Consider the following 25,662-nt stretch of genomic DNA (forward strand, 5'->3'; position numbering starts at 1 on the left):
TGTTTTATGGGCTGATACGACACATATGAGGTGTGCATGTTGATTGCTATGGAAATATTAAAATAATTCAATTGGGAAGAATAATTCATATTTTTGAGAATTTATGAAAATATGTGATGTGATTGGACTTGGATTAAACATGTAAAACTAGGCATGTAAATTGGGTTGGACTAGCCTTGTCATGAGATAGCCTCTATGAGCTTATGCGTAGAATAGCTGCCACGAGCTGATGCGTGGGATAGCTTCCACGGGCTTACGCGTGGGATAACCTCTACGAGCTTATGCGTAGGATAGCCTCCACGGGCTTACGCGTGGGATAGCTGCCACGAGCTTATGCGTGGGATTTGTGCAGTCTTAGACTGGGCTATGATCTTGGTTAGTCCAAAGCCAGAAGTGAAAAGTCTTAAAACTTGGGGATCAGAGTAATACGAAAGTGGATCACATAATGTGTAAAGAGGATTTATGTATATGTACTGGTTATATATACTTGTTGTTTGTTGAGCTTTTGAAATGATGAAATGACATTTATTTGTTACTTTGATGATTTTATCATTATTACTGTATGTGGCTGTTGGGATTCTTACTGGGCTGGAAAAGCTCATACTACTCTTACTTTCTTTTTCAGAGGCACGGATTTGTAGAGTCTATCGGGTGGGACGAGAAATGAGATCAGCATGGAGTTTGACTGCTAGATAGATAGAAGTTAATTATCTTTTGCTTATGGATATTTGAAATTATGTAATTAATCAGTACATTTTGGTTGGATTTGATTTAATTACATTAATCATTAATCTTGGCATTTATGTAAATATTGTACCTTCTAGGCCTTACATGATCTCTAGGGTTCTACTTTAGGGATTATGTGGCCGTGTCACGTGGTCGACCCGAGTGATGGGTTTGGGGCGTGACAGATGCCTTGTATAACTCTAGAACTGTTTTCATATCTTTCAGATGCCCTTGGATTGAATTGAAGAAAAAGCTTGCATCACCAAATTGAGATAAGGCATCTGCATAACACGTCAACATATTATACCAACACTAAAGATAGATAGATACCCCATAGTAACCACAATTCAAAACCCTACAGCTTGAAGCAGAAAGTACCTGACGATATACCAAATCCATTCATACGTAATAGACGAAATGCCATGGCACATGTAGCCATGTCTGCATTGATCTCTTCATCATTATTTAACCAGCATCTGAATGATAGCTGAAGTCAGATTTGTAATGAGAATGGTACTATAAGATGTTTTAACTTCTGAGCATGTTTTAACCTCACTACCTATATATTCTGTCCAAAATGTTCTTTATCTCAAAACTAAAATGTCGAGCGACTCCAAGCCTCTCAATTTTGTCAACCACACAAAGAAGGGTATGAATATCCCTAGGATATGAAGTAGGCACTGTACAGAATCAACCGCAAAAAAGTTACATCTTTTCAAAAGCATGAAATACTAGCAATACAATGTTTTCAAAATGATAAAACAGTGGCACTTACCTGAACTGCCAAACTTCTGTAGAAGCGAACGCAAGTACTCAAGGGATTTTGCATCGTATATGGGTCAGTGCAGCAGCCGGTGTGGAAGGTGAATTGAACATAGATCCATTTTCCCTCTGATATTTCATAACCTCTTGCCAATCTTGTGACTTGCCCAATCCTTCAGCAACATATGCCAGATAGGCTTTCCTACCCTCAGAACTGTTTTCAGACACTCTGAACGAAAGTACATGAATATTACTATTTAGCAACTACAGGAGACAAAGATGTAGTAGTCAAAAAGATGTAGATGTTAAAATGAAAAACTTAAGTAATAAGTAGTGCTATAAATACTAAGAATTTCATAGCATAAGAAATTAGCTATGGTGATACTCCAGTAGAATGTTCTGCTACGTTCTAAAGATTGTTTGATGCAACAAATTAGTAAAATGGTATGTATTATACAAAGGTTATCTGGATTTTTCCACATGATTATTCATTGGGAATAAAATCCAGAAAGCTGCATGAGGTACTTAGTAGTTTATGACTACTCACGATTTCCATTTGGTATCAAGCTAAACCTGTAGGTACCGATCGGAACCAAGTGGAACTACCCTTACTGCCTGGTACAAAACCGGTATTGCCTGGATTTGGAACTACCATGACTTGGAAAAAGAAAAAAGTATTGAGAGCCTACCTTGGTACGAGGTGCGTACGAAGCCGGTAGTGTACTGGTATAGTTTTGTAGATCTTGCCAGTAAGTACCCAAAAAACTAAAGAGTTATTTGATTTCATCATCCCCAACCTAAATCTCCAATTATAATTTTATCTTATTTTGGTTTGTTGGACGAACATAGTTCCAAGTTGTTTCTTATTCGATGAATTTTTTCGTAATATTTTATTTTTTACTACCCAGAGATCCTTAATATTTAGTAATTTCCATTGACTCTCAATTTTCATCCTCATCTTTTCACCTTTACATTTGGTGACGTCCTCACTTAACATCTATTTCCATGTTGTGCAATTTCTAACCTATCCATTGTTCCCTAAAGTCCAACACGAAGCCATCTATGCAGTTAAGACTTCCTTTGATGCGATTATGAATTACAACGTCGTGCAGGTAGAATTAGTTACTCAAACTGTTGTAATAGATTAGACGAAATATAAAAATGTGAATGTACATATACATTGTCCAGTTATATTATTTCAATACTTATAGGGCACATGCATATAGCATATGCATATTAACAGAGTCTTCATGGAGATACAAGATTTTAGATTAACATGATGAACAATGAGATAATCAAATCAGAACGTAGTATGCTATAGTATACATGTCTTGTCATGAGAAGATTGCTTATAAAAAATTGGAAAACATGAAGAGAATCCTAAGATATAGATAACCAAAGGAACCACACACCTTTGCAGCTCTAAATCCCTCATGTGAAACATGACATCTATGTCATTTTGGCTAATAGGAAGATCTAAACCCATATCAATGGCATATCCAAGCATTCCAGGAAATATGATCTGAAAGCCAATAGGAGAATGCAACTTCTCATCCATAGCAGAGGAAAAATAAGATCCAACAAAGTGGAGCCCTGCATTTTGAGGCATAATGTTCTGTTTTAATGCGCATGCAGTAAAAAAAAAAATTGCATATGATCTTGTGTTCTTTGAAGATACCCCTTCTGACATGTTCTTCACCAATATTCCATCGCTTTAGTGCAAGTACGCAGGCTAATGTAGAAGAGAGAGCATCCTTGACAAGAGAGGGGTGGAGACCATGAATTCCCCAAGAGCCATCAGGATGTTGATTCTTTATTATCCAATTAAGACACTCTGGGAAGCATGGAAACTGTGGAAATTCTGGCAAGGGGACCATAGCTACCCATGCAGTGTCATAGGAAGAAGATGAAAGATCAACATTAGGTATCTGCTCCCTGATTTTTTTCTTTGATACTTCATCTCCCTATCATTTGATTTGAAGGTTTTAATTCATGCACAAATGCAGTTATCAGATTTACAGGAACACGGAATTGGCATCATACCGGAATTGGAATATTGACACTTCTGCTCGTCTTCATTAATCCATGACCCATATATGCCGTCAAAAGTAAAACAAAAATCAAGAAGAATATGGAAACTAGTTAGAAGATAGGAAATTGAAGATCAAAATGAAGAGAGCTGAGCCACTGGGAGAAATAGAAAAAGGAAAAGAAATATGATTGCTGACTTGCAAACAAATTATTAGCACAAACAATTAATAAATCTAAAGGCAATGTAATTATGTATGGCAATGTAACTTTGTATAGCAAAGTAAATGGTGCTAACCAACAGACACCTGCTTACGTGTTATAGGGACTTCAACTGAGAAAAGAAGATCCATATTTCCCAGTTGAGATAACAGATAGGCATTTTCCCATAGCCAGGTCCATTTAAACAGCCTGTTTTGATAATTAGAAGGATTTGCTTGGATCTTCCCTATTCTGTTCTCATCATTGGCAGAGTCAAAGGGGTTTGAACATAATATAGTCTATACTTTATATAATAGATTCAACTTCCATAAACTTATCATTTAATCATCATTCAAATGCATAAAGCCCATTCTAGGCTCTCCAGTATAATATCAACATTACAAACTCCAAAAGTTACCATTTATTATTAAGTTATATTAAAAAAAGGAACGGAATGCACCTCCCTTCACTGCTAGAAGGAGGGAAGTGTCTCAAGTGTATCTACTAAGTATCCCAAGTCCTTTTCCATTATTTTGGCAAGTTGGAAACTTAAAAACATATGAATGGGATGCATACCCTAGAAGTATCTGATGATTATTAGTAGGGCTGCAAATGGGTCAGGTTGACCTGTGACCCGACCCAACCTATTTTGGAGAATCCGTGGGGCCGGGTCGGATCCTAAAATTAGACTCGTTCCATTTTTCAGGTCGGGTCTGGGTTTGCTGAATTCAGATCTGACCCACCCATTTAAAATTTGGATTATTTTGGATTTTCAATCCTACGATACGCCCCAACCTAACCCGAATCTGTAAAATTATTTGGATCCGCGAGCTGCAGTGGTATATTTTATGCTGACAATTAGTATCCTAGATATTCTTTCCCATGCTTTTATCACCTTTCTAAGGTCTTGAGAGATGTCTATCTTCTTTGTCCTTGTACAACAAAACTTTGATGATATTTGGTGTCGTGGGACAATTGAGGAATTTTTTTTTTGCCATGGCTAGAGTCAATGAAAGTAAAAGGGTTAAAATTTCGTGACAACAAAATGGTGACAGATTTTATGGTAAATGAGGATATTGGATGCATTTCCTGAGTTGTATGTGGGAGGGATATTTATGAGGCTGATGCATTTATCCTTGTTGTAGGAGTTTCTACTCTTCAGTCTACTGTAATTAGCGGGTATCACTTAGTTCATATCACCTTCCAAAAAATGTCAATTGCTTCAATCTTAACTTTCTTTTTTTTATGGGATCCCTGGTTGTGTTTCAGTTAGACTACCACCTAGTATTACAAGGTAAACTATCCTCTGAACTCCCAATGTCCTATTCTTTTTTCTTTTCCCTTTTTTTTTTGCTTAAGCGGGTTCTTCATACAATACGTGTATGAATACACCCAATAAAGTCAAAAAACACCAACTCGTGAAGTGCCTGTGGCAGCTCCCCCTTCTTTGACCAGAGGGTGTACCCTGAGTAGTGAGCCGCATAGGCAACCACCCAGTCGGCCGGCCCATTGGCTTCTCTGAATACATGTTTGGCCTAGAAGGCCACCCCATCCCTCATCATCATCCCTATGTCCCAGATCGGGGGGTGGTCTGTGCTCTCACCCCTCGGTCCCCCTGGATTCATCTAATAACCGTGGCCGAATTACCCTCCCAAATGATCGAGCTAGCCTGCAGCGCATGTCGAAGACCAGCCCAGGTGGCTCGCAGTTCTGCCCTCGGAACCGATGTGCCAAACAACTGGCAGCCACCCGCTGCCACCACCCTGGAGTACTGCGGGTTCCGTATAACAAAGCCCGCACTACCCCGCGCGTCTCCATCCAGTACCGATCCATCGAAGTTGACCTTGGAAAAACTCGGGGGTGGGGGTTCTCAGGTGAAAAACACTATCATAGGAGCTGCCTGAGCAGAGAGAAAATTTTAGTTGTCCCGAGCTGTCAAAGGTCTATCTGAAGAGAGAGTGGGCCTAATCTCCATCACCTGTACTCGAGCGAACTCCGCAACAAACCTCGGTGACATCCTGCGCTCGCCGAAGTATGGACGTTTCTTGCCAGCCAGATCTGATGTGCTGTGCAAGTCGCTCTGATGACCTCCTGACATGTCCGGAGGCTGGCCAACCACTGCCGTATCACCTGTAGAAACCGAAGCCTCCCACTTTAGGCCTCCTGCGGGATCCCTGTCCACTGCCATGCCGACCTCGGCCATGTATACTGGAATAGCACATGGTCCACCGACTCCTCAGCACCACATGCCCCGCACTCCACGAGAACCTCCAACCACGCCTACTCAGCACTTCTCTCGTCGGAAGGCAGTCCCACATCACCTTTCATAAGAAGAGTGCTGCCCTCGGGTGAAGCCCCGACCTCCAGATCCAAGTGCAGTCCTGTCCCGGCTTATGCTCCCGCTGGATGACACAGAAGAGGTCTCCCAATCTGACACTGGCCCTGCACGAGGTGCCCCAAACCTTGACATCTAGCCCCGCACATCCTGGTACCGGAAGAGATCGGATCCTCTCAGCTAGGAATACCCCAAACAACTGTCGTAGTCTGGTCTCATCCCATGCTGCCCCTCCTAGGGCTAGGAGGTCGCACACCTGCAGCCCCTCCACTACCTCAGTATCAACCATGGTCGGCCAGCACCTCAGGAGAAGGGTATCCACCCATGGGTCAGCAGTCACCTCGATGCTCCGCCCATCGCCTATCAGCCACCTGGTGTTTGGCAATGCAATCGGCAAGTACCTCCCGATCTCGCACCACATGAAGGAGACTCGACGACCACTCCATGCTACCTCTGAGCCCGCTCGACCATATCTGGCTACCATCACCCAACTCTAGAGTCCATGTGGCTCTAATAGGAACCGAACTGCATGCCGAGCAATGAAAACCTCGCGCTGCTCCAGGAGGGACTGCACCCCTAGACCACCCTCACTGGTGGGACGACAAACCTGCTCCCAGGCCACCATATGCACCCCATGGCCTCCACCGTGTGACCCCCACAAGAAGCATCGAAGGAGCCGCTCGATCCTCAGCAAAGTCGTCTTCGGTACCACAGTGTTGGCCATTAGATATACCGGCATGAACCCCAACACCGACCTAACCAGTGTCAATCTCTCCATCATGGATAGGGAGGATGCCCTCCATCGCTCCAACTTGCTATATATCCGCTGCACCAGACCAGAGCACTCTGCCACCCGTAGTCTACGGCCAGTGATGGGGACTCCCAGGTAGGTCAGTGTCCCCTCCTGCTCGGTATCTACAGAATCCTCTAGATCTCCTTTCTCACCCTGCTCTCCATGCTCGGGCTGAAATGGATAGCTGACTTCAGAAAGTTTACTCTCTGATCGGATGCTGCGCAGTAGCCCGCGACCACCCTACGGAGGATCCGTGCATCAGAAACCCGCATCCTGGCCAGAAGAAGACAATCGTCAGCGAAAAGTAAGTGGAAAAGAGGTCCAGCCCACGGTGCTGGAACATAGGCCTCCATCTTTCGGCTGGCACACACTCTCTGCAAATCACGAGATAAAATGTCAGCACAGATAATAAACAAATATGGAGATAAGGGACATCCCTGACGCAGCCCCATGGTGGACTCGAAGAAAGGTGACGGTGTGCCGTTGACCAAGATAGAGAACTTTGGCCCCCGAACACACCCTAGGATCCATCCAATCCACCGCCTGTGGAAGCTGTAAGGCTCCAGTTCCTGCTGAAAAAAACTTCACCTGATTCTGTCGTAAGCCCTCTCCATATCCAGCTTGATAGCCATCAAGCTTCGCCACTTCGGTGCTCGCTGAAGATCTCACATCATCTCCTGAGCCAACATAACGTTATGAAAAATATTTCTGCCAGCTACAAAAGCCCCCTGCTCTTGGCTAATGGTGCAAGGCAATAGGGGCTTCATCCTACCCACCATTACTCTCGCCACAACCTTGTGCAGGGTTGTGCACAAAATAATGGGCCTAAAATGACAGGCTCTGCCGCCTCCTGACGCTTCGGTATGAGTGTGATGAATGTGGTCTTCCAATCCTCCGGCATCACCGCCTGAGTAAAGAAGCACTGAACAGCCTTTACCACAGCTCCCCGAATGATACCCCAAAACTGCCGAAAAAAGAACGGGGGGAAACCATTAGGTCCCGGGGCCTTGTCCCAGGGTTGCGTTCTTATCATCATCAATACCCGCATCTATCCTTGGGAGGTGGTCTCCATCACCAGAGTCCTCATCCTCCGTCCATCTGGCGTGGAAAAAGTCAAGTGAGACCTGTCTTACAGCAGGCTCGCCTTCCACCTGATGGCCAGACCCATCTCGCAAAGAGTGGATCATGCTCCGCTGTCTCCGAATAATCGTAGTCCGATGGAAGAATCTAGTATTATGATCACCCTCACTTACCTACTGAACCCGAGATTTCTGTCGCCAGAAGATCTCGTGCTACCGTAGTAGTGAGTGGTGAGTCGCTAGAAGCCCCCGAAGGTCAACCATGTCATCCATCGAGAGCGCGCCTCCTAAGTCTTCTTTCCTTATCTGTGAAGGCTGCACCTTCTCTCTTATCACTCGTACTCAGGATACAATTGAAATCACCAACTACCACCGTTGGGACACCCTGGGCGGCAAGGTTGATGATCTCCTACCAAAGGACTCTCCTAACCCTGTAATCCATGCTCGCGTACACACCACACAGCACCCACGGTGCAGCATCAGGTTCTAACACGATCATAACTACCTGTTGGAGGCAGTTGTGGAAAACATCAACTGTCGCCACCCTTCACCTCCACAGGACCAGGATACCTCCCGACAGCCCCTGAAAATCGACTACATATGTCTCCCAGTCCCTCCCTAGGCGCTGCCTCAGCCGTGCGAGCCCCTCACCAGATAATCGAGTCTCACAAAGGAAACAGATCTCCGAACAGTGGATCTGCACTAACCGCTTAAAGGAGGACATGAAGGACGGCTTGGCCGCCTCCTACAATTCCAGGCTAAGAGCTTCATGGTTCACAGTCCACATAGTCGGCCGAAGACTCATCCTCCCCCTGGGTCACAGGGGCTTCCTCAAGCTCGCAGCCTAGGCCCCCCTGCTCATCCTCATAACCTGCAGTAGATATGACATGTATGACTGCCGTCCTGACTCGTTGCACGACAGTTGGGTGGTCCGTACCCCCTCCTAGTGTCAGTGGCTCGGCCAGACTCCCCTCCGAATGCGACACAGGGTGGCCCCCGACCTCACTCCCACCAAGGCCAGCCTCCACCTACTTTCCCGAGGTCGGGGGCAAAGGACCGAACCAAAAAAACCCATCTAGGCCTCTCCCAATGCCCTCATGCACGTCCCATGGCTGCGGCTCGCTCATCACGTCCGACGTGAGAAGGGCCTGGTGATGGGGACATCAGAGCCCTTCATCTAGATGATCCTGAGCCCCCAGATTGAGTCAGACTCGGATTGGGTCTATTTTTTTCCATCCGGGAGGAGTTGATGGGGACATCAGCTAGGCCACCATTTTATTTGCATATTTATTTTATTTTTATTTCTGGACTTGTTTGCATTTTAGGGCTTATTTGTGTTATTTGTGGGCTTATTAAGAGTTATTTTTGTGTAAGGGGGTTTTATGTTAATTGTGTTTATTTGGCCCTATATATAGGGGACTATTTGCATGATTAGGGTTTTAATGAATGAATGATTAAGAACTTTCTTTTTTTCCACATCTTATTCTTCTTCTTCTTCCTCCTCCTCCCCTTCTCTTCTTTCTGCGTCCCTAGAACCTCTTCTTCCTTCTTCCTCTCTTGTTCTTCCTTCTTCTCCTCTTTCCCCACACTTGTGCTGCATCACCTAGCCATCGGGCAGGGGGGTCCCCAGCTCCAAATCAAGCCCCCGACAGGGTGGGCTATATTGGAAAGGCCCTGCTGGCACCTCATCGTAGGCCAGCAAGTCCGGCTCGGCCTGACTCCCCAGGCCCAAGACTGACCGGGCCTGTGGGCCCGCCGTAACCTGGACCCGTGGCTCCACTGCGAGTTGGGCCTGAGGGCCCTAGGCTCGCGGGTCGTCCTCACGCAGCGCGGCGATCTCCCCCTGGCCGCGCGTGTCTTCGCGCGGGCCTAGCACGGGGCGCGACCTCAGCGCGGGGCGCGCCCACGGCGCAACGTGCGCCCTGGGCGGCACCCGCCGGCCCACGTACCTGGCACCCAGCCTAGTGGGCTTGGGTGCGCTGGGCTGGCCGAGTGGTGGCCCGCTGGCCCAATGCGGGGGTCGCGTGGGCCGGCTGGGCCCCCTAGCGGGCCGAGGCCTGCAGGCGGCCTGGGCTACTTCTGAGTTTGGGCTCGGGCCTCGCCCGCTCGGCTGGGCCCCGGGTCAGCCTGCAATGGGACCGGGCTGACTCGCCGACTCGGCCCCGGGTCGCCTGACTCGGCCAAGCCCTCCGCTGGCTCGTCGGTCGAGTCGATCTGGGGAGGGCTGAAGGGGGGTTCTAGGTATGGCCCATCTCTCCAATCAGCCAGCGGCGACCGGCGGCGCGCAACCTTTGCTGGTTTTTGCTAGTCGTTGGTGTCCGTCGGGGACACCAGCGTGGTCGAGCGAGCCGTCGGAGATGGCGGCCGAGTTGAGGAAGACCCAGGCCCCGATTGAGGCCCGATCGTCTCCCTCGGCCGCGGCGGCCAGTTCAGGGCCATATATTGGCCCTGGGCCTCCTCCTCGACGCTTGGAGGCGGCTGAGCAGGCCCGCCCCCGGGTCCACCTCCACCAAGGGCAAACCCTCCTCGGCACGGGCGGTCGCCGGAAGACGGCATGCCGCCGCCAGATGACCCATCGGGTCCACCTCCACCGAGGGCAAACCCTCCTCGGCACGGGCGGTCGCCGGAAGACGGCATGCCGCCGCCAGATGACCCATCCGCCTACAACGGGGGCAGAGGGCCGGCACATTTTCGAAGACGAAGGGCTGCCATTGCACCTTCATCTTTGCCTGGATCAACACACCTGGTAGAAAGGATTTGGTGGTGTTGACTGCCACCTTCACCCGGGCGAACTGTTAGAAGTATGCCCTAGAAGCCAACGTGGCTGACGTATATTTGTAATCTGGGGCACAAATTTGTAATTTGACTCTTATTAATAAATAAGATTGGGCAATTTGTTTTTCATTCATGTTTGTATGTGTCCATGAATCGTCCAAGAAATTAATAGATGATGACACATATTCTCAAGGAGTTGAGAATTTGAGGCATGTGTCATTAGGGATTAATTTCTAAATGCTCCTGATCGATAGATCCATCACGAGGGACGGTGATTGATCCGCTGAGATTAGTGCACATATCACTTAGTCTGATGGACGAGTCTCGAGTCCATGGTGTAGAGGCACTGGAGTGATTATGCAAGTACTTATTAGAGAACAAGGTACTGAGCGTGACCAAAGATAATAATCACATGGATGTCTATCCACTCGTCAGTGACTACTTATGCTGCAGTTGTATGACTGGTCCTTTGACCTGCGATGCCTCAGCTATTCACTGTAAGGTTGCTGTAGTTTGACGAGCATGTGAACTTGGGCCCTAGCCATTTGGATCCTTGTAGTGCGGATTGGCTACAGTAGGTTCATTTTGGAATAGGGTTGCATCTAGATGGGATCTATCGACCTTGATAGATTAGGAGTGATCCTATGTGATTTATGAGACTGAGTTCGATAAATTTCTGGTCAGGTATTTTGGAAAAAGAGTTTTTTATATCTCGAACTGAAAGTCGTATAAATTTGACATATGACAGATGATGGGGTTTGACGAGATATCCATAACCTCCGTCACATCGGGATCCATGATAGAGGGAACGTATCATACGCTAACTGCACTTAGAGGTTCAGACATTCCATTCTGCTGGGTTGCCACTGTTAGATGTATGCCCTAGAAGCCAATTTGGCTGACACATTATTAATTCTAGGACATAATTTTGTACTTGACTATTTATTATTGAATAAATAAATGGCATCTTTTTCATTCATATTGTTTATGTGTCTATGATATCGTCCAAGAATTAATAAGATGATGATGCATATTCTTAAGAGTTAAGAATTTGAGCCATGCATCATTGGTGATTAATTTCTGAATGCTCCTGATCATGGATCATCATGAGAACGGTGATCGATCCGATCAGTGCACACATTGCTTTCCTTATGGATGGACGAGACTCGAGTCCACAGTGTCGTCTACTAAACGGATCTCTTCACTGCGTGAGACTGAACTCCTTCCCGAGGATGATTCGTCCGAAGCTGGGTGTGTGGCGACACTGAAGTAATAGTGCAGGTGCTTGTTAAGAACAAGGGTACTGAGCGTGACCAAAACAAGAAGTCACTTGGATGTCTATTCACTCATCAGTGACTTGCTTGATGTTGCAGTAGTGTGACTGGTCCTTTGACCTGCGGTGCTTCGGCTATTCATAGTGAGGTTATTGTAGTTTGACTGCACGTATACATGGTTTCTAGACATACGGGTCCATGCAGTGTAGATTGGCTGCAATAGGTTCACTGTAGGAGTAGGGTATGCACCTATATGGAATCTATCGACCTTGGTAGATAAGAAGAGATCCTATGTGATTTATAAGACTGAGTTCGTAAGACCTCGGCCGGGGCAGTATGCATAGTGGAGAAAGAGTTTTCCACTCAAGTCGAATAAATCTTGATATATGACAGACGATGGAGTTTGACGAGTTGTCCATGACCTCCATCCTGTAGAATCCACGATAGTAGGACTGTATCATATGATAACTGCACCTAGAGGTTCATCATTCCATTCTGCTGGGTGGCCATTACATGCTGCTAGGTGTCACTGGTGGATGGTGAGACTCACAGGGAATATCTCGATGATCGATAAACCCTAATGAGTTGAGTTGGAATCGTTCCAACCCATTGAAAGGAGTTTTCAATGATATTATGATAGAGATCACAATATATCTCACTACCAGTCAGAATAGAACCTATGTGGTCACACACACTAGACGTATTGATCGATCCGATGGTTGAAATGTGATTATGAATCACGAGTAATCAATTCGATTGATGATCAGTTGAAGAAGGAACAATGAAAATTAATTAATTGGACTTAAACATGAATCCTACTTGGAGTAGGATTTCAGAAGTTCTAATTGGATTAGGACTGGAAATTCTACTTGGAGTAGGACTGGAAGTCCTACTTAGAATAGGATTCTTACAATCCTAATTGAATTAGGATTTTGAATTTAATTTGGATTCCTACTTAGAATAGGATTCCTAGAAGTCCTAATTAGATTAGGACTTCGGATTCAAATTAGAGTCCTAATTGGATTAGGACTAAAATTGAATAAATCCTAATTGGATTAGGATTTCTTAAGTCCTAGTTAATTATTAATCTAATGAATCAACAAGACTCCTAATTGGATTAGGATTGAAGAGTTCAATTGAGTCATAATTGATTTGAGTTCTAATTGGATTAGGACTTACCTAGATTAAACCCAAATGGTTCATGATTTGGTTAAAGCCTAATGTGATTATGACTAAACCAAATAGGGGCCTCCCAATCCTCCTTAGAGGAGGACTAGGGCAACATATGAAGAGGGGCTCACGCCCCTCGTCCTCTTCCTTGCATGGTGCGGCACAACAAGAGGGGCCGATGCCCGTCTTGGAAATAAATCAAAGGGCTCCTAACTTGTAGGAGCCCTACATGCTTTAAAAGGAGAAGAAGGGGGCGGCACCTAGGGCATTGAAGCCCTCTCCTCCTTAGCCGTACGCCCCCTCTCTTCCTCCTCTTGGTTCAGCCGCAAGCAAGGGAAGCAAAAGAAAAGGTGTTGGTGGCCTCTTCATCCTCCCTTCCTCCTTCCAACGCAGGGAAAAGAAAGAAGGTTGCAGGGGCTTTATTCCTTTACTTTTCTTCATCCTTCTTCTTCCTCCTCCCAAGCACAATCAAGGGTTGATTCAAAGGGAGGACATCATCCTTTAAAAGAAGTCTCTGCAAGGGAGCTAGCACCCCGGGGAGACAAGGAAGCTTTGATCGGATCTCTACTTCTTGTGGATACCCATAGAGGCCGGACGCGTGAACGGCTTCAAGCAAACCTTTATCCTAAATCATGAACTTCAGTTTGCGGTGATCATCTACTCGTACAAGGTGAAGATCTGATCTTCATAATTAGTTTAAATGTTTTTAATTCTAATCTATCTACGAACGGTTATTGAACAACGTTCATAGGATGAACGATTGATCCTACTTATGCCTCTTCCGCTGCATCTAAAATTTTTTTAAATTTTCTGCGGCATGGGCAGATTTCCAACAGTGGTATCAGAGCCTATGCTTCGTAAATTAAGGTAGAATTAATTATAAACAGGCATGTTAGATCTAAAATTTAAAAGATTATGTGTGCTGAAATTTTCTGCATGCAGAATTTTTAAGGGTTGCTAATTTTTTGCATGCTGATTTTTATGTGATAAATTGATGATTCTAATTGCATTGTTAATGGGATTACAAAGTTTAGAATCATGTTTAGCATGATCAGCAACCCATGTCATAAGAGATTTCAGATCTGAAAATTATAATTGTTACATGTGGTGATGATCATTGGATTCAAACCCTTTTGGTATCAATTGTAAAGACCTGCGATGTGATCTGCAATGTCATGTAATTTTTCAGATGCTTGCATGCATCTTATTTGATATTTTGAGAGGTCTGCGTGCCTCCTAAAAGGGGATGTAATTTTTTATTATATATCTGGTTATATTTCTGTGATGTGATGTACGTCAACGATTAAGTCAAAGACAGTACATGAGATGAACGGCGAATGTGAGCAGTTGATGGCGATTGGATCAAGAGTTGATCAGGGATCGAATCAAGAAGGCTCGGGACCAATTCAAGAATTGAAGGCCAGTTGATCGATTGACGTGCATGTGCTTGTAATATGACTTAATTAGAATCCATGATCATCACCTATTTAAAATTCAGCTTTTATTTATTACTGCAATTATAACTGCCTGTGATGTGCTATTTGCATGTGATGCGAATGTAAGCGGGGTAGATAGGTTTACATGTGATGCAAACTAATAGACCAATCCAAATGAGACCTAAACTAAAACCTCCTCAATCAAGTCGAGAGTGAACCAACATGAGCGAGTCATATTAGATTAATTGATCTAATTGGTGTCTAGGAAAGCATGAAAGGTGGTTACTTAATTAGGACCTTATTCTCTGAGTAAGGAGAGCCTCCCACCTGCTTACCTGGCCAATTGTTCGATTACCTCTTATGAAGAGCTCAAGTTGCAAACACTAAGACCTGATTAACCGATATTAAGTCCATAGGTCTTCCACCGTAGTAGAGTTGCTAAGGTCTTTCTGATGTTGACTTGTCTCAGCTGGACTCAGTGGGCAAGTTGCATCGGGGGGCTGGACCTCTCTATAGACATGTGATGTTGTAGGGATAAAGATGGGGTTGGGCACCAATAACTGTTAGGTGAGGACCCAATGACAACTTTATTTCTACGGTTATACGGTGGGTCTGACTTAACTAAGAAATGGGACCAATAACTGTTAGGTGAGGTCTTCATGACTTAGAGACGAAGTAGCACTGTAACATGCTTGAGAAGCATTGTACAAGAGATGTACACTCATCCAATTATATGTCACCAATAACTGTTAGGTAAGATGGCATGTAAATCGGTGGGACCGCAGTACCCACTAGAAATCCTAGTCGTGTAGGATTTTTGTTTTCCTACCAGGGAAGTGTGAGAATTCGTGAAAATAGTGGAAGGAACATTTGTTCTAAAAGATCCTAGAACAGATTAGGATCAAGTACAAAAGTCTAACTAAAATTTTTACTCTCTGCAGATCATAATGTCAGCTTCAAACCCTTTGACCCATATTCTTGAGACCAACCGATTGACCGGTACCAATTATAGAGACTGGCTTAGAAATCTCAAAATTGTTCTGAGTTGCGAGAAAATAGGCTATGTGCTCGAAAATGATATCCCCACATTACCAGCACGTCTGACCGCTGATCAGCGTGCGACGCTTGAAAAGTGGATAGACGATGACATTAGGGTCAAGTGCTACATCATGGCATCCATGTCCAATGAACTCCAATGCCAGCATGAGAATATGAAGACTGCTAGGGACATACTGGCACACCTGCAAGAGTTGTATGGTGAGCAGAGTCGCACAGCTCGTTTTGAAGTGTCCAAGAGGCTCTTCAAAGCAAAGATGCGCGAGGGGCAGTCTGTCCATGATCACGGTTGACTATGATCAAGGACCTGGAGGAGCTTGAGAAGCTCGTTATGAATATGCACAAGGAATTGCAAGTAGATCTGATCCTTCAATCCCTTCCTGATTCATTTGGACAGTTTATAGTAAACTACCACATGAATAGGATTGACTTCTGGTTCCAAGAGAAAGTCTACTTGGAAGAAAAAGAAGCCTGCAAAGAAGCAGAAGAAAGACAAGAAGCCAAAGAGGAAAGTTCAAAAGAAAAAGGCTAATGACAAAGAAAAATATTTCCACTGTAATGTCGATGGCCACTAGAAGAGGAACTGTCCTTCATACCTCGAGAGCCTGAAGAACAAGAAGGCAGACACACCTTCAGAAGGTATGTTAAACTTGCTCATGATTGAAACTAACCTTACGGTTTCCTCTACTTCGAGTTGGGTTATAGATTCTGGTTCTAGTGCTCATTTATGCACTACCATGCAGGATCTAAAGAAAAGTAGAAGGCTGACGAAAGGTGCGGTAACCCTTCAGGTTGGCAACGGGGCAAAAGTTGCTGCTGTGGCTGTAGGCACCTACCCTCTGCGACTACCGTCTGATTTTAGTTTATTACTTAGAGACTGTTATTATGTACCTGCTGCTAGCAGAAATTTGATTTCTGTTTCATGTCTAGCACAGGAAGGTCATGTTTTTACATTGGACAAAGACTGCTGTTCTATTTATTTCAAAAATAAAATAGTCGCATGTGGTTTTATGATTGACAATCTCTATCATTTGCATATGGATGTATCTGTAAATGTGTCCGAGCAAGAAGTGAGTGCCAAAGGATCCAAGAGATCCAGGGATGAGATAAACCAGAAGTATTTGTGGCACCTCAGGCTTGGCCATATTGGAGAGGATAGAATGAACAAAATGGATAAAGATGGGCTTCTCGGCTTATTGACTTCCGAGTCATATCCAGTTTGCGAGACATATCTTCAAGGAAAAATGGCTAGATTGCCCTTTGTAGGACATGGGGAGAGGACCACTAAAATACTTACCCTGGTACATACAGATGTATGTGGCCCATTCGATGTGCTAGCCAGGGGACGTTATTCGTACTTCATTACCTTTACCGATGATTATTCATGGTATGGGTATGTGTATCTTATGAGATACACATCTGAATCTTTTGAAAAGTTCAAAGAGTTCGGAAATGAAGTAGAAAAACAAACTGAAAAACCCCTTAAGGCTCTTCGATCAGATCGAGGAGGAGAATACCTTAGTGAAAAATTCCGGGACTATCTCAAGGAGAATGGCATAGTCTCACAATGGACTCCTCCGGGTACACCTCAACTCAACGGGGTGTCAGAGAGGAGAAATCAGACTCTATTGGATATGGTCCTGTCCATGATGAGCTTCATTGATTTACCTATATTTCTTTGGGGAGATGCCTTACTTACCGCAGTATATCTACTGAATAGAGTTTCCTCTAAATCCGTTCCTACCACACCATATGAGATATGGCATGGTAAGAAACCAAGTCTTGGTCATCTCAAGATTTGGGGATGTCCGGCCCACGTCAAGCGACTACAGGCGGACAAACTAGAGGCTAGGACCATAAGTGCTTCGGCTACTCACTGTGAGGTTATTGTAGTTTGACTGCACGTATACATGGTCTCTAGACATATGGGTCCATGCAGTGTAGATTGGCTGCAATAGGTTCACTGTAGGAGTAGGGTATGCACCTATATAGATCTATCGACCTTGGTAGATAAGGAGAGATCCTATGTGATTTATAAGACTGAGTTCATAAAACCTCGGTCGGGGCAGTATGCATAGTGGAGAAAGAGTTTTCAACTCTCGAACTTAAGTCGAATAAATCTTGACATATGACAGACGATGGGGTTTGACGAGTTGTCCATGACCTCCATCCTGTAGGGATCCACGATAGTAGGACTGTATCATATGATAACTGCACCTAGAGGTTCATCATTCCATTCTGCTGGGTGGCCACTACATGCTGCTAGGTGTCACTGGTGGATGGTGAGACTCACAGGGAATATCTCGATGATCGATAAATCCTAATGAGTTGAGTTGGAATCTTTCCAACCTATTGAAAGGAGTTTTCAATGATATTGTGATAGAGATCGCAATATATCTCACTACCAGTCAGAATAGAACCTATGGGGTCATACACACTAGAGGTATTGACCGATCCGATGGTTGAAATGTGATTATGAATCATGAGTAATCAATTCGATTGATGATCAGTTGAAGAAGGAACAATGGGAATTAATTAATTGGACTTAAACACGAATCCTACTTGGAGTAGAATTTCGGGAGTTCTAATTAGATTAGGACTGGGAATCCTACTTAGAGTAGGACTGGGAGTCCTACTTAGAATAGGATTCCTACAATCCTAATTGAATTAGGATTTTGAATTCAATTTAGATTCCTACTTAGAATAGGATTCCTAGAAGTCCTAATTGGATTAGGACTTCGGATTCAAATTAGAGTCCTAATTGGATTAGGACTAAAATTGAATAAATCCTAATTGGATTAGGATTTCTTAAGTCCTAATTAATTATTAATCTAATGAATCAACAAGACTCCTAATTGGATTAGGATTGAAGAGTTCAATTGAGTCATAATTGATTTGAGTTCTAATTGGATTAGGACTTACCTAGATTAAATCCAAATGGTTCATGATTTGGTTAAAGCCTAATGTGATTATGACTAAACCAAATAGGGGCCTCCCAATCCTCCTTAGAGGAGGACTAGGGCAACATATGAAGAGGGGCTCACGCCCCTCCTCCTCTTCCTTGCATGGTGCGGCACAACAAGAGGGGCCGACGCCCCTCTTGGAAATAAATCAAAGGGCTCCTAACTTGTAGGAGCCCTACATGCTTTAAAAGGGGAAGAAGGGGGCGGCACCTAGGGCATTGAAGCCCTCTCCTCCTTAGACATACTCCCCCTCTCTTCCTCCTCTTGGTTCAGCCGCAAGCAAGGGAAGCAAAATAAAAGGTGTTGGTGGCCTCTTCATCCTCCCTTCCTCCTTCCAACACTGGGAAAAGAAAGAAGGCTGCAGGGGCTTTGTTCTTTTACTTTTCTTCATCCTTCTTCTTCCTCCTCCCAAGCACAATCAAGGGTTGATTCAAAGGAAGGACATCATCCATTAAAAGAAGTCTCTGCAAGGGAGCTAGCACCCCGGGGAGATAAGAAAGCCTTGATCGGATCTCTACTTCGTGCGGATACCCGTAGAGGCAGGACGCGTGAACGGCTTCAAGCGAACCTTCATCCTAAACCACGAACTTCAGTTTGTGGTGATCATCTACCCGCACAAGGTGAAGATCTGATCTTCATGATTAGTTTAAAAGTTTTTAATTCTAATCTATCTACGAACGGTTATTGAACAACGTTCATAGGATGAACGATTGATCCCGCTTATGCCTCTTCCGCTGCATCTGAATTTTTTTTAAATTTTCTGCAGCATGGGCGGATTTCCAACAGCCACCACATACTGCTAGGTGTCACTAGTGGATTGTGAGACTCGAAGGCATTCACTTGATGATCAGTGAACCCTAAGAGTAGAACTGAAATTGTTTCAGTCCACTGGAAGGAGTTTCAGTAATATTGAGATGGAGATCTCAATATGTCTCACTACCAGTCAGAATAGAACCTACGGGATCACACACATAGAGAATTTAATTAGTCAGACTATCATAATTGTGATTTAGAATCTCAACTGAAGTCAATTATCAATATGATTGGTGATTGAATTAACCCACTAAGTGTTAGTGAGTTAATGGAAGAAGAATTAAGTGGAATTGATTGCAATTGGGCTGATTTAATGAGCCAAATCAAATTGGGTTCGACCCAAATTGATTTGGGTTCATGATTGGATCAATTTGATTAAACCAAGGTTTGTGCGGATTTTAAATACCATATGTCGTCGTAGGATGAATATGACTTAAGTCATGTTCACACTATGCGGACTTTAAAGTCCACATGGCGTCGTAGGATGCATGCTCCCAAATCAATTATTTCTCCTAATAATATTAGGAGTCCTATTGTGATTAGAAAATTAATCAATTGATTAAGTGGACACATATCATGTATATATGAGCACAAGGATTGGACACTTGGCATTAATCCAAGGGTGGGTTATAGTCCCATACTCTTAATAACAATAGGAGAAGCCCTAAACATAATCTATAAAAGGGTAGCAAGAGAGACGTTATGAATCAATTCTTTCCTCTTCCTCTCCATGCCTCTTTTTCTCTTCCCTTCTTCCTTTCCCACGGCAGCAAGAGGAGGTTCTCTTCTCTCCTCACGGCAGCAAGGTAAAAGTGTTCTTCTTCCTCCAAGCGTTGGAAAGAAAAGAAGAAGAAGCAAAGGAAGAGATCAAAACACGCCAAGGAAGAAGGTGTTCTTCCTCACGTCAGCCCCTTAAGAAGGTGTTCTTCCTCACGTCAGCCCCTTCTTCCTCTTCTCCTTCTCCATGGCAGCAGGGGTGTTCTTCATCCTCTTCTTCCATGGTTGCAAGGCGAGAAAGATCCACGAGCAAAGCTACCTCCATCTCTCCCTTAATTGCGAGCATGGTTGAAGAAGAAAGCATTCTTTTTCAAAAAGGTATGCTGCAGATTTTTATCTTTCCATATTATGATAGTCATGAGAGGTCTTTGCAAGGAGCTAGCACTCCGGTAAGACCTTATCTCAGATGATTAATCCTCGGGTGGATACCTGTAGAGGCTAGACATGTGTGCGGCTTAACCAGGAACTCAGAAAGATCATCAGGCTGCGGTGTTCTACACCTGCAGAATTTTTGAAGATGAGATCTTCAAATTAATAACTTCTGATTTTGTTTTAGTTTTATGAATCTTAATCAACCCTCCTCAGATCCTAATCTCTCTCCCTCTTGAGTTCAAGGATCTTCTGGATTTGGATCTAGAAAATTTTTGAACTCTACGATTCGAGGCGCGTTCATATGATGAACGACGTTCCGTTCGAATTCCGCTGCGAATATCGCATCGAACGGGGCGTAACTCAGCACGAACCCCATCACCTGCCGTTGCTCGGTGACGTCGTCCACCGCAATCGGCCAGCCCGCCTGGGCCGCGATGTGGAGGATGGTCGTCGTCAACCAGTACTCCGGCGGCAAGTGAGGCAGGCGAGGCAGGCGGAGCCACACCATCGCCATTTGCACGGCATCCTCCCCGAGCCCAAAGTTCGGGACCCATGGGCTAATGGCGAGGAGCTGCCCTGCCACCACCCATGGGCCCTTGTTTAGGGCCTAGTCCCGGTCCTCCATCGGCCGGAACATCAAGACGAGGTAGTCATCCTCGAGTGGGACGGCCACAACCTCCTTCAACTTGGTTCGAGCAGTGACGTCCTTGGTCACCCATTCTGCCGGGACACGACGGCCAAAGCTTCGGACTACCGCCGTCCGCCCTTTCCACTCCAACCGAGCCGCCGCAATCGTCTCCTCCGGAAGTATCAGGACTTCAGGGAAGCGATGGCTCAGCCGCTCCACCTCTGCGGTCGTGGGCCATTGAGTCACCCACGGCCCCGGCCTCGACCAGGCACCGGAGCTTCCCCCACGCCCGTCACCCTTACTGTTGCCTCTCGCCGCTCCCTCCGTTGCTGTCCCCGCCGGTTGCTTCCCCTTCCGGTCCATTGGTGGAGTTTCCACCCTGCAAGGAAGAAGACCGTAGTTAAGAGATGGAGGCATCCCTGGAACACCAAGCTATCCGTAGAGACCCTGCCGATCACCCTCCGCCAGGTGCCCGCTTGCCCCTTGGGATTTGTAACCGGCCGGCCCCCCGCATTGCCGGAGCACCCCTTCACCTTGACCGGCGACGACCTCGCCGAGTTCTTCACCGGCAAAAACTAGTCGTTAACACCTTGGAGGACTATGTTCCCCAGAGCTTCTCTCACAAGCCGGTGTAATTTTTTTTTGGTTGAAGTCTCCTGTCCTATTCTTGTAAAGCCTGCAATAAGCCCATAACAATTTTTGTTCATGTGCCATTGTAATGGAACCTCTCTTTATAATATGTGATATATCATAATTTCAGATCTCTGATCAGTGGTTTTCCTATAGTTCTTGCTACAATCACGGCAGGAGTTTCTGAATGTTCTTAGCTTGGATACAATTGATGTACTCTCTTAAACTAAGGTTTGATAGGAAGGTTTGCAAAATATGATTCTTCTTCTCCTAGGCAGCAGACATTTTTCAAGTAAAACCAAAGTAGTGACTCCAAATACTATTAGGTTGAAATTCTGAAGGAAGCCAATGTTTGCTTTGGTTTTAATGATTCAACTGGATGCACTTTCTTCATCTTGAACTCAATTTATGATGAATACTCGCAAGTTGATACTTCACGCAGCTGAAGTAAGCATGCAAAATTTTTGAAAGTCGAGTGGACCCAATCCGGACCCAAACCATTCTTGAATTTTTTAGGTTGGGTCTGAGTTGTACATGGATCCGACCCGATCCGAATGACCCATTGTGTCAAAAATTATAGCGGTGGACCCAACCTAACCCGACCTGTTCTTCTATTGGATTGGGTCTGGGTCCAAAACTTGGACCTAAACAAGGAACCTGGTTAGGTCGGGGTGACTCATGACCCGACCCGATCCGACCCATTTGCACTTTTAATTATCAGTATCCAATACTTATTTGACATGGACATGGCATGCGATGTGAATTTTCTGCACTTCCTAGGTGACAACCCTATACTCTTAAGCTCTACTTATGGTTAAGAAGAGCTGGTATGTGCTCCATGATTTCACAATCCTAGAGCACAGACTACGATATATATGCTAGTAGTCCTACCTGTACTATGTTTTTAGTGAGACAATTTTTTGTAACAACGTCTTTCAAAGATGCTTCAAGATATACTACTAAATTTTTGACTTGTACTACTAATGCAAGAAAAAGTGAGACAAAACTTACAATTTATGCAGTATCCTCTCAAAGAACCAAATGAAAAGGTGTTCATTATCTTCACTTTCGTGGCCCCCTCATGTGGCCACCACGGCCCAGCCCCCTTCCGGTGTCACTGGCCTCGCGGGAAGAGAAGGAAGAAAAAGGAAGGAGAAGGAAAGAAAAGAAGAAAAAAGAAAAGAAAAAGAAAAGAAAAAAAAAGAAGAAAAGAAAAGAAAAAGAAAAAAAAAGAAAAGAAAAAAAGAAAGAAAAAATAAATAAATAAAAAAATAAAAAAATAAATACATATATATGAATGAATGAATAAATAAATAAATAAATAAATAAATAATATATTGTAATGAAATAAAATAATGAATAAATAAATAAAGCGGCCATAGCCGGGCCCTCTCCCGCGGCCGCCACGGCCCGAACCCCTTCTGGCGGCGCCGGCCTCATGGGAGGAGAAAATAGAAGAAAAAAAGAAAAAAAGAAAAAAAAAAGAAAAGGAAAGAAAAAGAAGAAAATAAAATAAAATAAAAAAGAAAAGAGGAAAAAAAGAAAGAAAAGAAAATTAAATAAATAAATACATATATATGAATGAACGAATAAATAAATAAATAAATAATATATTGTAATGAAATAAAATAATAAATAAATAAATAAATAAAGCGGCCGCTGCTAGGCCCCCTCCCGCGGCTGTCACGGCCGTGCCCCCTCCCGCGGCCGCCATGGCCCGGCCCCCTTCTAGCGCCGCCCGCCTCACGGAAGGAGAAAATAGAAGAAAAGAAAATAAAAAGAATAAAAGAAAAGAAAAAAAAAGAAGAAAAGGAAAGAAAAAGAAGAAAAGAAAATAAAATAAAAAAGAAAAGAGGAAAAAAAGAAAGAAAAGAAAATTAAATAAATAAATACATATATATATATGAATGAATGAATAAATAAATAAATAAATAAATAATATATTGTAATGAAATAAAATAATAAATAAATAAGTAAAGCAGCCTTTTTCTTTTCTTTTCTTTTCTTTTTTTTCTTTTCTTCTATTTTCCTCTTCCGTGAGGCCGGCGGCGCCAGAAGGGGGCCGGGTCGTGGCGGCCGCGGGATGGAGCCCGATGGCGGCCGGCGGCAGCTGCAGTGGCTTTTATTTATTTATTTATTTATTTTATCTATTTATTATTTTATTTCATTACAATATAATTATTTATTATCTTTCTTATTTATTTATTTATCTATTCGTTCATTCATATATATATATATTTATTTATTTATTTTTTTCTTTTTTTTCTTCTTTTTTTTCTTCTTTTTTTTTCTTTTTTTTCCTTTTTTTTCTTTTTTTTTCCTTTTCTTTTTTTTCTTCTATTTTCTCCTCTCGTGAGGCCGGTGGCACCAGAAGGGGGTCGGGCCGTGTCGGCCACGGCCGGCAGTGCCATAATGGCTTTATTTATTTATTTATTTATAATTATTTTTATTTTTAATTATAATATATGATTTATTTATTTATTTATTAATTCATTCGTATAAATATAAATATTTATTTATTTATTTGTTTATTTATTTATTTATTTTTCTTTTCTTTCTTTTCTTTCTTTTTTTCTTTTCTTTTCTTCTTTTTCTTTCCTTTTCTTCTTTTTTTTTCTTCTATTCTTCCCTTCTTTTTTCTTCTTTCTTCTCCTCCCACGAACTGGCGGCGCCGGAAGGGGGCCGGGCCGTGGCGGCCACAGGAGGTTACTTACCTCTTCTCGCTTCAAAAATCGTACTTCAGTTAGACGGATCAAGTACACCTATTTTAATATAATTAAAATATTATAAATTTCATCATCATTCGAGAAGTCAAACGAAGTCAAAATCAAACACTACTAAAGAATGGCCTCATGCCCCCAAATCAGGTCGGTCAAGTGATAGTGCCCGATTGACCAAGTCAGTCCGAGCAAGGAGGATTCAACAGGTCAGGTGAAGATCAAAAGTGACCAAATCAAGCTAGACTGAAGTAATGGGCCGGTCTACCACCCGAATATTAGAGTGGTTTAGGATCTCCAAACTGAGTCAACTTAGATCCGAGCAATAAGAAAAATAAGGCCTACACTGGGATCTCTAAGACGGTCTAGAGAGAGAAAGAGAAAGAGGAAGGAATCCCAGCTTATGTCCAGCTAGGGGTCTGGGTTCTGTCCATCGATGGTATGGGCCATCCAGGATCATCAATGTATCTGGTCCATAGTCATGTAGAGAGAGAAAATATTTTCCTTCTTGTTTTTTTCTTTTTTTATTACTTACAAATAGGGGACAAATGGGAAGAAAATAGAAGAAATAATAAGAAGAAGAAGAATGGAGAGGAGGAAGAGAGGGAAGAGGAGGGAGAAGAAGCCGAGGAAGAAAGTCCGGTGGCGGCCGAGCCTCGGTGGTCGGCGGCCGGTGGCGGCTGGCGAGAAAGGAACATCGAGATCATTCTTTGTTTGTTCAAAATAGGGGAACAAAACCGCTCGGTTCTGGGTTGGAATAGAGGAATAGGGGGAAGGAGACTTACTAGCGATCGATAGAGGTAGCGGATCTTAGCCGACGGTGGCTTGGTCAGACGGCTAGTGGCGTGGATCTCAAAATAGGGAGAAGGAGAAAATAGGGTCGTTGGTGGTCTAGAGAAAAGAAGAAGAAACTTTGGCGACTGCGCTTGCCCGAGGTGGCACCACGGTCACTGGAAAAAGGAAGGAGGAGGAGAGGTGATCGGTGGAGCTCAGGGGTGAGTCAATTGCTGAGAGATGGGAGATTTATTGGAAGGTTTTCCGAAGGAGATAAACTTGAGGGTGAGAGGATAAGCTCGGGGTCCTTGGTCTGCCATGAGAATCGCGGTGGATAGACTCGATCGGAGTGG

The 25,662-nt window shown here is 44.0% G+C and overlaps 1 pseudogene across 1 annotated transcript; it reads right to left on the reverse strand.

Annotated features, from left to right (window-relative positions):
• Window positions 1–858: 858 nt before the first annotated feature.
• Window positions 859–3,525, reverse strand: LOC149751369 (ent-kaur-16-ene synthase, chloroplastic-like; annotated as a pseudogene). Its single transcript, XR_016398287.1, has 6 exons — window positions 3,167–3,525; window positions 2,901–3,081; window positions 1,502–1,717; window positions 1,286–1,406; window positions 1,105–1,202; window positions 859–1,007 (listed from the first exon to the last, which is right to left on the reverse strand). The product of XR_016398287.1 is annotated as an ent-kaur-16-ene synthase, chloroplastic-like (transcript).
• Between the last annotated feature and the right edge of the window lie 22,137 nt (window positions 3,526–25,662).

This window comes from Phoenix dactylifera, chromosome 14 (assembly GCF_051530095.1).
Source record: "Phoenix dactylifera cultivar Ajwa chromosome 14, Ajwa_hap1_PhDact_Kaust_v1.1, whole genome shotgun sequence".
Lineage (NCBI taxonomy): Eukaryota > Viridiplantae > Streptophyta > Magnoliopsida > Arecales > Arecaceae > Phoenix > Phoenix dactylifera.